This window comes from Mirounga leonina, unplaced genomic scaffold (genome assembly GCF_011800145.1).
Source record: "Mirounga leonina isolate KUSES-001 unplaced genomic scaffold, KU_Mleo_1.0 Mir_173, whole genome shotgun sequence".
In the NCBI taxonomy this organism is placed as follows: Eukaryota; Metazoa; Chordata; class Mammalia; order Carnivora; family Phocidae; genus Mirounga; species Mirounga leonina.
This window is the reverse complement of record NW_023270447.1, coordinates 17,099,737-17,118,790: the sequence shown is the minus strand read 5'-3', so window position 1 is coordinate 17,118,790 and position 19,054 is coordinate 17,099,737. Positions and strand designations below refer to the sequence as shown.

The 19,054-nt window shown below is 38.7% G+C and overlaps 1 non-coding gene across 1 annotated transcript; it reads left to right on the top strand.

The window, feature by feature from the left end:
* Positions 1 to 494: 494 nt before the first annotated feature.
* On the top strand, positions 495 to 560 carry LOC118020467. The gene has a single exon (XR_004681902.1). It is a non-coding gene; the product is annotated as a small nucleolar RNA SNORD58 (small nucleolar RNA).
* Positions 561 to 19,054: the final 18,494 nt, after the last annotated feature.

Here is a 19,054-nt window from a genome sequence, read left to right as displayed (position 1 = left end):
AATATTTAATTTAATTTAAAGGAATGATTAGAATTTGACAGTAAATTCTAGTTCATTATTGTGTCCTTAATACCTAGCACAGCACCTGGCATATAGAAGATAATCCATAAACATTTGCTGAAAGGATGAATGAATAAATGAGGCTGCCAGGAGGACAAAAATGCAAAAACAGAATAGGTTTTAAAGATGTTTTAACTTAAAAGCAACATTCAAAATCTGAAACAGAATTATGAATGACAATCTATATTCCATTGTTCATTCTTATTGGTACATTCCCTGAAGAAATATTGTGGGTTTTTTGGAACAGTTCCTCAAGAAAATAAACAGCCTATAATAATTTGATGCTAAGATTTCATCTGACTTGAGGCATAACACTGTAATTCTGGAAATTGAAATTCCCCCAATGAAAACATGGCACTGAAAGACTTCTATTGAGAATTCACGATGACTATAGCAAGCATGTCAGAAATTATCATATAAAACTTGTCACATGCCTGTGATGATGGCATTTCTTAGAACACCTTTGGATTAATCATGAAAACAACTATTCTCTGAGCAGCTGCTGGAAGAAAAAAAAAACTTGTCACATGGAAGTTATTGAAGGGTTTACTTTGTTATGGTGGGTTGTGGTCTTCAGCAGGATATCAACTTGTCCTGAGACAGAATATTTTCAGCCTCTGGCAATAGTCTCAGGGTCTCCTATAGAATAACTGTCAATGTCATAACATTCAAATAGCATTCTACAATCTGGTTTCCCTATTTTGTGTATAAGGATATGCCATGCTCTCTACAGAAGGGGGAAATTGCATAGAGACTTCAGCAAGAGGTGACCTGGTAGCATACTCCCAGAGCCCTGCTTATTAGGGTGATTTGTAGTGTGGTCTTCCCTCTGAAGACCAACCCTAAATATTTCCCAGTTCTCTTGAGCACAGGAATAACCATCCAAATCTAGGGAACATCCAATTCTCTCAGATGACAGCAGAGATCTTAGGAGACCTAGATGTTTCCTCACTGATTGCCCCCAGTAAAATCCAGTCCGAACCAACCAATTCAGAAGATGTAATAAGGGTCCAGATTTCTTGTGGAGCATATTCCTTATCTCTTTCCAAGTTCTTTTTTTTTTTTCTCTCTCATTTTCTTCAGTGTTTATTGTTTTCCATGTAGTGATTAGGAGCTATCTGGAGACAGATTTTTGTTTGTCTGGTTCCGCCACTTTCTCGCTGTGTGACCTCCTTGGGCAAGTTACTTAAAATCTCCATGCCTTAATTTCATCTTTAGTAGTAGGTCAGTAAACCTGTGTGACAATTAAATTAAGCTGTATGTTATAAAGTTCTTAGCATAATACCTCACGCAGGGTAAGTACTACACACACATAGATGCCTAAAATGCCATGCTGGAAAACCATGGGCAATCACTTTTTTTTTAAGTGAAAAAAACAATAAAAGGAGTTTTTCACTTCAAAAGCATAATTGGGTAAATAGACAAATTTACAACCATTCCTGTGAAATTTGTTATTGAACAAATTCATGGAGCACCAACATCTTTAACCAACCTTCCCTAAAAGCTTTAGGTAAAAATCCATCTTTGAGTTTTAGGGGAATGAGCTTTTCCATACAAATTAATTTTCCTTTTTTTTAAGATTCATTTATTTTAGTGGGGGAGGAGCAGAAGGGGAGGGAGAGGGAGAGAGAGAATCTCAAACAGCCTCCCTGCTGAGCACAGAGCCTGAAATGGGGCTTGATACCACACCTTGAGATCATGACCTGAGCTGAAATCAAGAGTCACCCACTTAACTGACTGAGCCAATCAGGTACCCCCACAAATTAATTTTCTTAGTAAACAAAACTAGTCCCTTAGTACCAACTAGTACCAGTACCAACTCTTGTAAAAATTTTGACCATTGTTACATGAACAGAAATCTTTTTGAACTATGTCACCTATGTCCCTGTCTTATTAAACATAATAAACACAGTTTAACAATTTCTTGATGCTATAGGATCATACTATATAGAATCACATATCGGGCATCTTGGGAGTAGGCTGGGTGATAACAGAGAAGGGAAGCGAACCAGCCTTGAACATATCCACTGGGATAGGATTGGAACTTGGGATTACTGACATATTAATAGGTATTCAGAATATTTCAAGGTATCAGGCCATAGTTCATAAAGGCATTTGTCAGTGGGTGGCCCAAGGCAGCAGTCGAACACATAATCAAGTTGACACAAAATCAAATAGCGCAGGGGGAGATAGTTCTCTGGGATTCAGACCAGCAGACCGGAGGTGGTAACTGGAAGGTCTGTCCACAGATTGTCAGGTTCTATAACCACAACCTGTGTAAAGGGCAGGGCTCCAAACCTGGAGGTGATGGCTGTGCTGGGCAGACAACTGGAAGATAAATTGTGGAATAGAGACCAAGGGAAAGGTTTAATTGTAAGAGTAGGGACACATGAAGAGAGTTAAAGTCTAGGATATTATTAAGGTGAAACCAGTACAAGGATGACTTGATCCTAGGTCGTAGACTGTGGGACTGGAATCAGTTAAAAACCTTTCTCGGGTAAGGAGATGTTGGGTAATTTGCCCAAGCCCATGCTATGAAGCTGCACAGCCAGAACTGTACCACAGGATATCTGACTCCCTACATATTTCTGCTGCTTTGCTTGGTTCACTTTAAAATAAAACAAGGGGGGCGCCTGGGTGGCTCAGTCGTTAAGCATCTGCCTTCGGCTCAGGTCATGATCCCAGGGTCCTGGGATCGAGCCCCGCATCAGGCTCCCTGCTCAGCGGGAAGCCTGCTTCTCCCTCTCCCATTCCCCCTGCTTGTGTTCCCCCTCTCATTCTGTCTCTCTCTGTCAAATAAATAAATAAAATCTTAAATAAAATAAAATAAAATAAAGGTTATACTTTCTGGAAAATATAGAAATGACTGGCTTTGTTTTTCTGATTCCAAGAAAAATTCCAATGGTAAAATTCTAGAGTCACATAATTAATTTATAATTTTTGATGGGATAAGAGTGAGTTGCCACTTTATTTTTTTTAAAGATTTTATTTATATATTTATTTATTTGAGAGAGAGAGAGCACAAGAGCAGGGTGAGGGGTAGAGGGAGAAGCCGACTCCCCACTGAGCAGGGAGTCCCATGCAGGGCTTGATCCTGGGACTCTGGGATCATGACCTGAGCCGAAGGCAGACACCTAACAAACTGAGCCACCCAGGCACCCCTGCCCCTTTATTAATAAGAAAAATATATTGATGATATGGAATGGCTTGCTACATGTGTACCTTAAGAATTAATTCTTTTAATAAAATAAAAAAATAATTAATTCTTTTAAATTCCTACAACCTAAATTTAAACTTTTTTTAAAGATTTTATTGAAAGAGAGAGAGCACATGCACAAGTAGGAGGGAGGAGTAGAGGGAGAAGCAGACTCCCCACCAAGCAAGGAGCCCAAAGTGGGTCTTGATCCCAGGCCTCTGGGATCATGACCTGAACTGAAGGCAGTCACTTAAACTGAGCCACCCAGGTGCCCTAAAATTAAACTTTTCAAAAGAAGCCTGTATATCCTTATGAAAATAGCACAGTTCAATTAGATTTGAAATTAAACACTAGTTTCAAATTTGGTACCCTAAAAATACATTATTATAAGTGTTTATGAATGTGAAGATATTTACCCATTAAAAATATCTAAATTCATATATTCAAAATTTGGTAATAAGCTAAAAGCATTTAGTTCAAAGGAACAAAATTTTCTTGACGTGAAAAATAGAATATTATTAAGAATCAATGATCTCTCAGGGTTCTCATTTTAAATTCTTCTTAGATGATTATTATTTTATTGCCTGTATTACCAACAATAAATATCTTTCTTTTGAATCCAGATCTTTTTAACTTTATGTTCCCTATTACTGCCTTCCTGAGATTCAGATCTAAAGGAGGCTAGTAACCCTCCGCTCCAATCCTGCATTTCCTTTTTCCAAAAGGGTATTTCCTCTTGCTTGCTCCACCTAAAGCTCGAAAAATGTCAGTTCTGGAATTGTGAACAATGGTGGTGCTTTACAAAAACAGGTTAAAAAAAATCAAACAGGTAAGGGAACCTGGAGGTGGATATCTGCTAGGCAGTGGGCAAGCAGGCATAGAAAAACAGAAGTCGAGAAGTACACAGAAACCAAAGGACAGGAAAAATCAGTATCCAAGAATCAAAGACAGGTGGAATTCAGAGTGTGCCAGAAATCAGGCAAGGACACCAAATTGACCAGAAATCCTAAAAGAATGCTTTAAGAAACAGGAATGCCAAAAAGCCAGGTAGATAGGAACTCGGTGAGCAAAAGGGTGATCAGGAGATAAGAGCACAGCCTATGCAAGAGGTCTGGATAACAGAGCCAAGCACCTAGACAAAGAAGTCAATAAGGAAACCTTGATTCTCCAGCCAAACGGTATCCAGCTTGGTACTGTCAGGAGAAGTAGGGAAAAGGAAATCTAGTTGCTCAGGGAAGATGGAATGGGGCCAACCAGAGCAGGTCCTCCTTTTTTCCTTTTGTTAACACAAGATTTGACTGCATGACTAGATAGCTGGCTAATATTCTTCGCTTTCGGACACTTTTATCCAAATAAGAATTCACAGCACTCTGTTGCTCTCTTCCTAGGTGATGTGGCATTCTTAATTGGTTCTCACAGATGCTACACTGATTCAAGTCTTGGCAAGAGATTTACAGCATCTCAGGACAAGTTGAGAACTGAAAATAGATCCTGTCCATTGACTCAGCAGGATTGTAGAGCTTGCTTCTTAATAATCCTACACCAAGTTAGAACTCGTGTCTGAGACATCCTACTCTATCCCAGTGTTGGTCTGATTTTGTTCCAAAGGTAGTTTTCTTATTAAAACAGAAGCATTGACAGCTGGGACCATGTTATATTCTCCCTCTTTAGAGAATGCTAGCCAAGTTCTACAGATATGGAAGTCTGGTGACATTTCCCTCCTCTTTATAAAGTACAGGTCTTGCAGAACCCACTCCCTGTCAAGGCCAACTGGAGAAACAGAATCTTTTATCTTCATTGGCAGAAGGGTTTATCTATTTCATTCCCTTCTTTTAAGTTGGGGGACCAGTCCCCCTCATATGTGGTTTCTCTTCCCACAGTTTCAGTTACCATGGTCAACCACAGTCCAGAAGTAGATAATCCTTTTCTGATGTATTCTCAGAAAGTCAAAGTAGCCAAACACTACATCACAGCGCCTTTGTCATTCACCTCACTTCATCTCATCACATGGACATTTAATCATCTCACAACGTCCTAAGAAGGAGGGTGATATATAGTACAATAAGCTATTTTGAGAGAGAGACCACATCCATATAACTTTTATCACAGTATATTGTTACAATTGTTTTATTTTATTATTGTCATCATTAATATCTTACTGTGCCTAATTTATATATTAAACTTTATCATAGGTGGGTGTGTATAGGAAAAAAGATAGTATATATAGGGTTTGGTACTATCCCTGGTATCCACTGGGGGTCTTGGAACATATACCTTGCAGATAAGAGGTAGGGAAACTACTTTGATGGGTAAGTGACTTTCTGGACATGACTTACCTCATGGGGGTTGATAGCAGAAGTTGAGGGCATTTCCTCGGGAGATAAGATTTCTTTTACATGAGGTTCATGGAATGAGGACTGGTGGATCCAGTTTTTCCTTTCCCTCCTCATTGTCACTACAAGGTCTGACAGGCAACTCTGCACCACATCCAGTTTTGTTGAGGTCTCTGTGGTGAGTGATAGTTTTGTGGGTTTGGATCAGACTACCTGAGTTTGAATTCCAGCTCTATAATTTTCTAGCTGTATGTTTTTGGGTAAGTTACCTAATCTCTCTGGTCACTAGTTTTCTCATCCCTGAAAGATGAAAAATGATACTTAAGTCATAGGCTTCTTGTATGGATTAAACAAAATAACATATCTGAAAGTGTTTTGCATATTGGGAGTTTTCTGTGAACATCAACAAATCTGTTAAGGAAAAGCTTTGGTACCTGAAGGGGGTGGGGCATACACTGTTCTCTCTTGGCCATACATCACAAGACTATTTCCATGTGAGACTGTTCTGTCACAGTGCATAATTTGGTTAAAAGACAAAAAACAAAAAAATCTCCCCAAGGGCCTTTAAAAATAGATGGCTTGTCTCTTGGGCAAATGGAAATTTCCAGTATGCTGACCCCTAGAGAAAGTTTAGCTTAAATCCCCTGTAACTTTTTAACGGTAGCTTGGTAGGTAGCTCAGCATCACCATGCACTTAAAGATCCGTTTTCTACAGCCAAGGAAACAGGCTTAGAAAATTTAGATCATTTATCATAGCTCACGCAGTTAGTCATTTAAAACTGTTCAGTGGTTTAGTAGGTTGCACTTGCATACTGCTGTAGCCTCAGCTAACACCACTGTCCCACAAATGTTTGCATTTAGCCACATGGTTCTTCTTTCAGTTTCTCCATTGCACTGTGCTACCCTGCCCCATGGCTTTTGCACATTCTGTTCTCACTTCCCAAAATGCTTCTGCCTCTCCTTCTCCTCTTCCCAAACTCCTCGCTGTCCTGCAGATATCAATTCAAATAAGTCTTCCCTGACTCCCAAGATAAGTTCTGATCCCACATCACATGCTCCCAAAACCTGTTCATGACCTGTAATGACATTTGTGGGATTATATGATAAGTGCCTTTTTTCACTTCTAGATTATAAGGCTTATGACTTTTTTTCACTAACCAAAACACAATAGTTTGATCTAGACAATATTGACTTCATAGGGGTCTGTGACTCTCATGGTCACTCTAGAATTATGACAACAGGGTCTGATGTTAATGTTGAGAACACTGGCATTAATATGGTATAACCAGAAACCTTGTAGAAGACTTTGGAATCCTAGCTTGAATCATGAGAGTTTTAGCACATTACATGCTCCAAAGGGAAAGTGGATCCCTCACTACCCTTTACTCAACAAAAGAAGGGGGAGGAGCTTTGGAATCCTTTATAGAAATAAATACAATATAATAAAAATATACTAACATAAATGAGGAAAGGGGTCAAAGGGAAAGTTAAATGGTAGAAAAATATAATACCTAAGGTTTAAAATTAATGTAATGTAATGTGTAATATAGTACAATACATAATATCCAGGCACTAAAATTCATCCATGAACTTCTGTATAGGCACTGGGAAGCACACAAATTTGGCTTGGTGTTTCCTAGTGGCCAAGGGAAAACAAAGCTACCACAAGATTCGTAGTGTAAATAGTGTAAGATAAAAGAGGACCAGATGCTCAGGAAGAAGCACAGCTTTTTCTATATTGTTGTGATGTCTAGACAATGTTCTCAATAACAGTCCTACAGTATGTACAATGATGGAGGTAATGTGGTTGTTTGTTAAAACACCTCAGTGTATACTCAAGGCAAAATTATAAAATGTAGGTCAGAAAAGGGCCATGTCATGAGGGAGAGGGGTGTTCAGACAATGTGACCCAAGAAATCTCTCCAAGGATCTGTCTCCAAAATGACAAAATTTAGAATGTGTAGAGAAGGGGTTCATTCCCATTAGGCCATTCTTCCTGAACATTATTTTTAAAACTAAATTTTTGCTAATAATTCAACACCAGGTAATTCAAGGTTATATTTTCTGAGAAGACTCTCAAGTGTAGAAGTTCTGTAGAAGTTCTATGATGTAATTAAGCATAACCAACATAGAATTGATACCCTTTATGAAAGGAAAGCATCTAACCAGTATGCCAAAATAGAAGGCTACCAAACTTTTGCATAGAGGTAGACTAGAAAATGTAGGGCCAAGATTTTCCTCAGATTATATTTTTGGGTCCATTTCAATACACACACCTAATGGGCATACAACATTAATTCACATCAGAAAAAAATTTAAAAAGAGCTTTAATTACTAAAGTATAGACACTTGTGAAATATTCAAAAGACACAGAAAGCCTTCCTATCCTCATCCTCTCTATTCTCACTGCCCCTGGGTAACCATGGATGCTTTCTTGTCTCCTTTCAGAATTTTCCTATATATAATCTTAAGAAAATCCCTGGGGGGGGGGGGGGGGCATCTGGGTGGCTCAGGCTTTAAGCGTCTACCTTCGGCTTAGGTCATGATCCCAGGGTCCTGGGATTCGATCAAACCCCGAATCGGGCTCCCTGCTCAGCAGGAAGCCTGCTTCTCCCTCTCCTACTCCCCCTGCTTGTGTTCCCTCTCTTGCTATGTCTCTCTCTGTTAAATAAATAAATAAAATCTAAAAGAAAAGAAAAGAAAAGAAAAAAACAGAAAATCCCTGGGGCCTGCTAGAGGGGATCCTGATGCCCCTAACACTGTTATATGATGATTCTCCCATTCTCTCTCTCTCTCTCTTTTTTTTTCATGGAAAGCAGGTAAGATGAACAGGCTGTAACTGTTGTCTATTATTCTTAAGCAAGGTACACCAAGATCTGTGTGGTCTTTCCGAGAAGATAGGACTCATATTTGCAATAAAGGAAAATTTATGAAGCACCCATAAAAACCCTGATTTAAGCTTCTTAGAATTAAAAGCAATGCTTGTTTTTTATATTTCTACAAAAGACTGAGGAGAAACCTGTCAGTTCCTCAGGGTCTTAAGTAAGAGGCCACGACTGACCATCACTATGGGTTCATAACTTCTGCCCTGAGGAAATTAATAGAAGTCGTCAGAACATCTTCCTGTTTTGGAACATTTGCTTGCTTGGTTTGGCGGGGGTTTGGCAAAGGGAGAGGACATCGCTCTTGTTGTTGACCCTCATTGGCTAGTAAGCAAAACTCACTCTGGGGCCCAATCCCATTCAGATCAGTAAGTAAGCTTACCTTCAGGCAAATGGGTAAGGATAGCTGGTTGTTATCAGGGTATTGCTTGGTCAAATTACAAAATATCATACACGTGCACACACACAGACAGACATATACACACACTGCTCACCTGCAATAAAACAAAACAAAACCTCTTTTACAACTCTCTCTCAGTATCCTTTGATTTTTGTCTCACTGTGATTTTTATTAAAGATTTATTTATTTGAGAGAGAGAGAGAGCATGAGAGTAGGCGGAGTGGCAGACAGAGGGAGAAGCAGGCTCCCCGCTGAGCAAGGAGCCTGATGCAGGACCCTGGGATCAAGACCCAAGCCAAAGGCAGACGCTTAACTGACTGAGCCACCCAGATGCCCTCATTATGATTTAAAAAAAAATGAAAATAGGGTCCCAGTCCGAGAGACAAGAAATCCCAGATTTTGAAAGATTCTGTACAAGTGTATTTTTTAAATAGATGAGATTATATTTTATATACCGTAATTTGCTCTTTTTATTTAGCAGTATATCATCTATATGCTAAATTCACCTAAATTCATCCTATTCTTTATAATAATTTTATATATATACTATAAGGCCATAGTTATAAATGACCTTGTTATAAAATTGTTTTAAAATGCGCCATCATATGAATTTACCATTATGTACTGAAACGTTTTTTATTAAAAAAATTTTTAGGGGCGTCTGGGTGCCTCAGTCAGTTAAGGATCTGACTCTTGATTTTGGCTCAGGTCATGATCTCAGGGTCATGAGATTGAGCCCTCGTTGGGCTCCATGCTCAGTGCAGAGTCAGCTTGAGATTCTCTCTCTTCCTTTCCCTCTGCCCCTACCCCTGCACTCTCTCTCTCTCTCTCTCTCTCTCTCTCTCGCAAATAAATAAATAAATAAATATCTTTTAAAAATATATTTTACTTTGACTCCAATTTTCACTTGTTGAAATAACACTTTAATGAATATCCTTATGCATAGTTTCCTGGCATGCCATTTCCTGAAAATGAAATTGCTGATCAAAGGATACATGCATTTTAAATCGTGGTTGGTATTGGAAACTTTTCTCCACAAATGTAGTGTCAATTTATACTCTCACAATAGTATATTAAAATATCTGTTTGCTCAGATATTAAGGAACTATTGAAACTTTGTCAATGTGCTAGGCAAGTGAAGAAGTGTCCTCCTTTTGCTTTAATAATTATTTCCCTAATTAGAAGTAAGATTGTGCATCTTTTTATATGTTTTCTAATCATTTATATTTCTTCTTCCGTGAATTACTTCAAAGGTAGTGTTAATTCTTTAGTGAAACCGACCCCTTAGAAGGCTGCTCAAGGGCTAAAACTGGTTCATTAGGGTTCTCTTTGGTTAACAGGCTGTAGAAGGTATATTGTCTCAGGTAACGTAAATGAGGGGTGAGCAGTGTAGCCAAGTGGGCCTCAAGTGTGGCTGCAGCAGGGATTTGAACATCTTCAGAACCCTTCTTGCAGTCTTTGCTGTCCTCTGCCTATTGGCTTTCCTGAGGACGGTCCCATAAGTTCCAGGTGCTCCCAAGTTCCCATCTCCCATATTTGTCACACTCACTGGCCCAGCTGAGATCATGTGTCCATCCATCTCTGTGACCAACGAGATGTTAAAATGACTGCTAGCCCTCACTAGAACCACATGCTTTGTAAGAGAAGAAGAGGAGGAATTTCTAAAAAAGAAGTGGATATGGCAAAGACTAATTAGCTGTCTCTCAATATCCTTGTTCTCCTTTTATCTCTGACTTTTTTCTGGGCACATGGAACTCAGAATGAAGAGAGCATTTCTTAGTTCTCCCTGCCTGTGTGTGACTAAGTTCTAGCCAGTGGAATCGAAGCAGAAGAGTAATTGCAACTTCTAGGAAGAGTCCTCTATAAGAGGGGCATGCCCCTTTCTTCCTTCCTGCTACTTGGAATAGAAGTGTTTTGTTTGGACCCGGAATAGCCAGCGTCATGAAATGGAAGCTGTAGTGACAAATTAGAAGAAGGAATGTGGGTCCCTGATGATCATGGAGCCACACCAGTCCTGAACTGTCAAAATTTATGAAAAGAGAAAGCAAAACTCTAACTTGTTTTAGCTCCTAACATTTTGCATTTGTGGTCACTTCCAGCCAAAACTAATCCTAATGAAGAAGGCACTATTTTACCAGAAGAAGGGAAAGTTGCTGGGGAAAAATAAAACAAAATAAATGTCCACTGCAAAAATTTGGTTAATATTTTTTATTTTTTTAAACTATTTTTTAAAGATTTTATTTATTTGAGAGAGAGAGAATGAGAGACAGAGAGCACGAGAGGAAAGAGGGTCAGAGGGAGAAGCAGACCCCTTGCTGAGCAGAGAACCCGATGCGGGACTTGATACCGGGACTCCAGGATCATGACCTGAGCCAAAGGCAGTCATTCAACCAACTGAGCCACCCAGGCGCCTCAGGTTAATAATTTTTAAAAACCTCACATTAGCTATCCACAGGACTAACTTCCTCACTTCCTTCAAGTCCTTGCTAAGTTATCACTTTTACAATTTTTAAATACCTTTGTCAAGGTGTAATTGATATACAGTAAACTGCATATATTTGAAAGTACAATTTAGTAAGTTTTGATGTATATATACACCTGTGAAGCAACCACCATAGTCAAGATAGGGAATGTATTCATCACCTATACAAGTTTTCATGTATCCCTGTACCCCTCCCTAGATACTCCCTAACAAGGTAACCACTAATGTATTCTCTTGTCACCATAGATCATTTGGCATTGTCTAGAGTTTTAATAATACAGTACGTACTCATTATTTTATTTTATTTTGGCCTGAATTCTTTCACTTACCATAATTATTTTGAGATTCATTCACGCTGATGTGTGTACCAATAGTTCATTGTGTTCTATTCTGAGTAGTACACCGTTGTATGGTTATATCGCAATTTGTTTATCCACTCACCCATTAACAGACATTTGGGTTGCTTCCAATTTTAGACTATTACAAATAAATCTGCTATGAACACTCATGTACAAGTATTTGTATAAGCATATGTTGAACTTCCTTTTGAGTAAATACCTAAGAGTTTGGCTGGATCATGTAATAGTGTATATTTAACTTTTTAAAAGACTTCCAGGGAAAAAAAATAAATAAAAGACTTCCAGGGCGCCTGGGTGGCTCAGTCGGTTGAGCGACTCTGCCTTCGGTTCAGGTCATGATCCTGGAGTCCCGGGATCGAGTCCCGCATCGGGCTCCCTGCTCAGCGGGGAGTCTGCTTCTCCCTCTGCCCCTCCCCCCTCTCATGTGCTCATTCTCTCTGTCAAATAATAAATAAAATCTTTAAAAAAAATTTAAAAAAAATAAAAGACTTCCAAACTTATAATATTGCCTTATATTTCCATCGGCAGAGTATGAAGTTTCAGTTTCTCCACATCATTGCCCATACTTCCGATTGTCTATTTTTTATTATAGTGGCTGCATAGTGGTAGCTCATTGTGTTTTTAATTTGCATTTCCCTAATGACTAATAATACGGGTTATCTTTTCATGTGCTTATTTGCCATCCATATATCTTCTTTGGTGAAGGTATTCAAATCTTTTGCTCACTTTTTATTGGATTGTTTGTCTTCTTATCAAGTTTCTTCTAGTCAGTGACTTGCCTTTCCATTTCCTAAATAATATCTTTTGAAGAGCAAAAGTTTTTAATTTTGATAAAGTCCAACTTATCAATTTTCTTTTATGGATTGTGCTCTTGGTATTATATCTGAGAAATCTCTACCTAACCTAAAATCATAAACATTTTACACTGTTTTTTCAGAACTGTTATTTTTAAATTTTTTTTATTTTTTATTTTTTTCCACGATTTTATTTATTTATTTGTCAGAGAGAGACACAGCAAGAGAGGGAACACAAGCAGGAGGAGTGGGAGAGGGAGAAGCAGGCTCCCGCGGGGCAGGGAGCCCGATGCGGGGCTCGATCCCAGGACCCTGGGATCATGACCTGAGCCGAAGGCAGACGCTTAACGACTGAGCCACCCAGGCGCCCCAGAACTGTTATATTTTTAGATTTTTACATTTTGAGTTAATTTTTGCATATAGTATGAGGTATGGATTTAAGTTTATTGTTTTGTATCTGGATATACATTTGTTCCAACACTATTTGTTGAAAAGACTCTCCTTGGTTATTGAATTTGCTTTGTACATTTGTTGAAAATCAGTTGTCCATAATATGTGGGTCTTCTTTTCAAAGTCTCTATTGAATTGATCTATCTATCTTTACACCAATATCACACAGCCTTGAATAGTGTCAGTTTATAGTAAGTCTTGAAATCAGGTAGTGTTTACCCTCCAACTTTGTTCTTTTTTTCTTTTTTCAAAGTCATTTTGGCTATTAAAGTATGTTTGCATTTCCACATGAATTTTAGAGACAGCTTGTCAATTTCTATGAAAAAGCTGAGTGGGATTTTCATTGAAATTGCATTGAATCTAGAGAACAAAATGGGGAGAAGTGATATCTTAACAATATTTAGTCTTCTGACTTATGTACAAGATACAGCTCTCAATTTACTTAGTGTTTCTTTCATTTCTTTCAATAACATTTTATAGTTTTCAATGTACAGGTTTTTCACATCTTATGTCAGATTAAACCCAAAGTATTTCATATTTTTGATACTATTGCAAATGGCATTTTAAAATTTCAATTCCAATTGTTTGTTGGAAACATAGGAATACAATAGATTTTTGTAGGTTAATATTGTGTGCTGAGACCTTACTAAACTCATTTATTCTAGTAGATTTTTGGAGATTCTATCAGATTTTATACATAGGTAATTATTTCATCTGTGAATAAATGTAATTGTACCCTTTCTGATCTGGATGTGTTTTGTTTCTCTTCTTTGACCTATTGCTCTAGCTAGAACCTCTAGTACAATGTTGAATAGAAGTCATGAGAATGAAAATCATTGGCTTGTTTCTAATCTTAGGTGGAAAGCATTCTTCTTTCACCATTAAGTTTGATGTTAGCTATAGTTTTTTGTTTTGTTTTGTTTTGCTTTAAAGATTTATTTATTTATCTGAGAGAGAGAGAACGAGCAAGAGGGGCAGAGGGAGAGGGAGAGAGGACTCAAGCAGACTCTGCAGGGCTCGATCTCCTGACCCTGAGATCACGACCTGAACAAAAACTAAGAGCTGGACACTTAACTAACTGCACCAACCAGGTGCCTCTCTAGGTTTTTGATATATACCATTATCAAGTTGAGGAAGTTCCCTTCTAATCTTAGTTTGCTGAGAGTTTTTATTGGCAATGGGTGCTGGATTTTGTTCAGTGTTTTTCCTCCATATATTGAGGTGATCCTATAGCTTTTCTTTTTCCATTCATTAATTTGATAAATTACATTGATTGATTTTTCAAATGTTAAACCACCCTTGCATTCCTAGGATGAATCCAATTTGGCTATCATGTATTATCCTATTTATATATTGTTGGATTTGACTTGGTAAAAATATTTTTAGAATTTTTGCACTGTGTTGTTCACAAGGGACATTGGTCTAAAGTTTTCTTTTCTTGCTATGTCTTTGTCTAGTTTTGGTATCAGGATAATACAAGCCTTACAAAATGAGTTGGGGAAAACTCCCTACTTTTCAATTTTCTGAGAGAGTTTTTGCAGAATTGTATTATTACTTCCCTCCTTTCCTATATTAGTTATAATTTGCCAGTGAAGCAATCTGGGCCTGGAGTTTTCTTTGTAGGAAGGTTTTTAACAAATTTAATACTTTAAAATATAGGGCTATTCAGGTTACTTTTTTTTCTTGAGTAAATTTTAGTAGTCTGTGTCCTTCAAGGAATTTGTCCATTTCATCTAAGCTGTTGAATTTATAGGTACATTATTTATAATATTCCCTTATTACCTTCTTTTTTTTTTTTTTTAAGATTTTATTTATTTATTTGAGAGAGAGAGAATGAGAGACAGAGAGCATGAGAGGGAGGAGGGTCAGAGGGAGAAGCAGACTCCCTGCCGAGCAGGGAGCCCGATGCGGGACTCGATCCGGGGACTCCAGGATCATGACCTGAGCCGAAGGCAGTCGCTTAACCAACTGAGCCACCCAGGTGCCCCTTCCCTTATTACCTTCTTAATAGCTATAGAATCTTTAATGATGTCACTTGATATTGGTAATTTGATATTGGAAATTTGCATATTCTCTCTTTTTTCCCTTGACCAATCTGGCTAGAGATTATCAATGTTATTGATTGTCTTAAAGAATCAGCTTTTGGTTTCATTGATTTTTCTCTATTGTTTTCTATTTTATTTATTTCTATTTTATCTTCACTATTTCCTTTCTATTTATCCTGGGTTTAATTTGCTCTTCTTTTTCTAGTTTCTTAAGGTAATTTTTTTAAATTTCAAAAGCATTTTGTCTGCTTTTTTTGTTGTTGTTTCTGGCAGAAGAATAAATCTAGTTCCTGTCTTCAATGATGCCTGGAAACAGAAGTGAGATATAGTTAATAGTAATCAGCTCTTCATAAAACTTTTATTGATCACTGAACCCAAATCTTTCCTTCCATACTTTTTAGGCCTACAGATTCCAAATATCCCATTTCATACATTACCGCTGAATACTTCTGTAAATTGATTTTTTATTTGTTTTACATTTATTTCTTTGAACAAAATTAGAATACAATTAGTGGTTCTTCCTGAGTGAAAAGCCTATCCTTTTTATATTCTCTGGCCTTTCTTTGCATTTTGTGACCTCAAAGTTGAACACATTTCTGGATTTGAGGAAAATAACAGCATGGTTCGCAAACTAAGGGTGCTTTTTTTTTAAATTTCAAGGATCTAATGACACCCCAGGGTTATCCACATGTACTCAAGAGAAGGAGTTAGTGATGGCTTCCATAGATCAGGAAGATAATAAGTGTATATGGTATATAGGCTTCTGAATACCCCATTAGGTTTGAACTCAGCAATTTGGCACAATTCCCTGGAAACAGCCTTAAGATTCAGAGGAAATTAGTGGGATGGGTGGATCCTGCTACATCTGGAAGTCTTTCCAAAGTTGGAATCTGTGGTTTTAAAATATGTCCACAAATTCTTTGCTACCCTCCTCTACAAGAGTCTTCCCTTCCCTTAACTATGGCTAGACTTGGGGAATTGTGTCTAACAAACTGAACATGACATAATTGATGTGTTAATTCCAAGACTAGGCTATAAAAGACACTGCCACTGCAGCTTCTGTCTAGGTTACTCTCTCCTAGATTACTCATTCTGGAGGAAATCAGCTGCCATGTTGTGAGGAATGGTACACACAGTGAAGAACGGAGCCAACAGCCATGCGAGTGAGTCATCTTGGAAGCGGATCATGGGCATTGTTCGAGGCTTGAGATGACGGCAGCCTCAGATGACATATTGACGACAACATCGTAAAAGATCTTAACCAGATCCACCCTGCTAAGCTGTTCCTGGATCTGACCTTTGGGAACTGTGTGAGACAATAAATAACTGCTTTAACTGCTAATTTTGGGGTAATTTGTTATTATAAATAACAAATTATTGTTATCTGTGCAACAGATTTATGGGAAATAGGACTTTCTGGGACTTGAGGTAAATATTAGCAGGCTTCTAGAACTCAGAAGGTACCAGGTACATTTCTCTTTCTATCAGAACACTGATAGAAAAACAATGACAGATTCAGAGGGTCCAGGACAATGGGAGACAAATGTTTCAGTGATGCAGATTTCTGTGGTAAGTGGTCATAAAGAAGTGGAATTTTTTTTTTAAGATTTTATTTATTTGACAGAGACATAGCCAGAGAGGGAACACAAGCAGGGGGAGTGGGAGAGGGAGAAGCAGGCTCCCCGCAGAGCAGGGAGCCCAATGCGGGGCTCGATCGCAGGACCCTGAGGATCATGACCTGAGCTGAAGGCAGACGCTTAACGACTGAGCCACCCAGGCGCCCTGCACCAGAAAATTTTTATGGTGATAAAAGAACCACACAGGTTTTAGAAAGTTCAAGAGAGAAAAGGCAAAGATTCTAGAGTTCAGAAGTTAGAGGGCTATTTACTGAAGCAATGAAAGAGATTTCTTTACCTTTCCCCCTCTAATTTAACAGTAGCACATTTAGAAATAAAAAAAAAAAAATACAGGTAAGCAAAAATAAGAAAATAAAAATTACCATATAGAAATAATCACTGTTAGCATTTTTGGTATGTTACTCTGACAAATAAATAGATATAGACAAGTGGGCAGACAAAGTTGGTACTTCAGTTGCCATTTTGGCATTTTTTGAGCTTGGCTGCATCTTGATGGTATGGTATGTGATAAGATCAGTTGGACCCATAGTAGTCATATGTCCATTCCTGCACCTTTGCTCTAAAGCAGGCCCCCTGGTCAGATATTACGCTGTGTGGGATACATGCCTATGGAATCCAAGCATTTTATAAGCTCCTGGCTGAGGCTCTCTTAGGAAAGGCAAACTCATACTTGGAGTATGTATTATCCTTGTAAGAGTGAACCACTAGCTCTTTCAGGATAGGACAGTTCCAGGGCACCTGGGTGGCTCAATCGGTTAGACATCTACCTTCGGCTCAGGTCATGATCTCGGAGTCCTGGGATCGAGCCCCACATTGGGCTTCCTGCTCAGTGGAGAGTCTGCTTCTCCCTCTCCCTCTGCCCCTTCCTCCCCCTGGCTTGTGCTCTCTCTCAAAAAAAAAAAAAAAAAAAAAAGAACAGGACAGTTCTAATGTTCAGGATGATTTCCTTAAAAAAATAATGCTACAAACGGGCGCCTGGGTGGCTCAGATGGTTAAGCGTCTGCCTTCGGCTCAGGTCATGATCCCAGGGTCCTGGGATCGAGTCCCGCATCGGGCTCCCTGCTCCTTGGGAGCCTGCTTCTCCCTCTGCTTCTCTCTCTCTCTCTCTCTCTGTCTCTCATGAATAAATAAATAAAATCTTAAAAAAAAAATTCAATAAAAAAAAAATAATGCTACATTGTAGGCATAATATTGGTCTCTGTTGCTGACAAGTTAGATATTCAGAGACAGTGGTAACTAGATTGGCCTTGCTAAAAATATAAGTCCATGCTGTTGGACACATATGTAGCCTCCCTCTCTACCACATGGTCATTCCATTTATATGTCCATCATGTCAATTCTGAGATTGCTAATGATGAGGTCTGCTTAATATCAATTGGTTGAGCCATTTTGTCTACTTTGTTGTTTAGCATCTGGTGGATGCTTTCTGGTGGGTGTTAAGATGTAATACAACATCCTTTAGACTGTGTACCTACTCCCACATTTCTATACACATTCCTCTATGCAGACCTCTTTGTCTCTGGTCTTCCAGTCCTTTTCATTCCAGGCCTCCAACTAGATAGCCAAACCATTACCAATGACCCAGGAATTATTATGTATTCTTAAGTCAGGCCATTTTTCCTTCCACCAAAGCAGATGACCAGACACTCTGTTCCTAGTTTTGTCCTTTGGAAAGATGTTTCCTCTTCACTGTCTTCTAGGACCACCTCTGAATACAGCTATAACCCATTTTGAAATGGCTAATACATTTCAGTGTGTATGCACTTAATGAGTTGACCCATCTATAAGCCATCTTGGGCTTTTCTCTCCATTGTGATTGGTCATATGAGACCCTTTGCAAGGCCATAGTTCAAGCCATAGGAGGGGAGTTAGTGCAATCATGATAAGTGACATGAGGGTCTGACCTAGTCGTGCTTGAACTTGATCCTGGATATACTAGTTCCATCTTATGAAGAATTGATACTGGGCCCATCCACCTTTTTGATAGAACATAGTTTATAATGGGAAGTTCCAAGTGCACGGGTCATTTGATGCTCCATAGTCAAGCATTCTGCCTCTGCCAAAGTAACTCTGTAACTTGCCAAGAACTGTCTTTCAAAAGATATATAATTCTGTGCTGTAGACAGCATGAACTTTCTCCATAATTTCAGGCACCAGCCTTGTGATTCTCCCACTGGAGTTCTCCATAGGCCCCTTACTGCATTTTTTGCCGCCACTGACACCTCCATCACTGTAGGGTCTGTTGGATTGTATGACCCAGGAGGCAGTGCTCATTGTACCACATTTGAGATGGGTTAGAGTGCCCTTTCTTGCTCCAAGGCCCCCCAAAGCTGACAGCGTTCCATGTCACCCAGTATATGGGCAGGAGCAATATTCCTAAGTGTGGAACGTGTTGTTTCCAGAACTCAAGGAGACC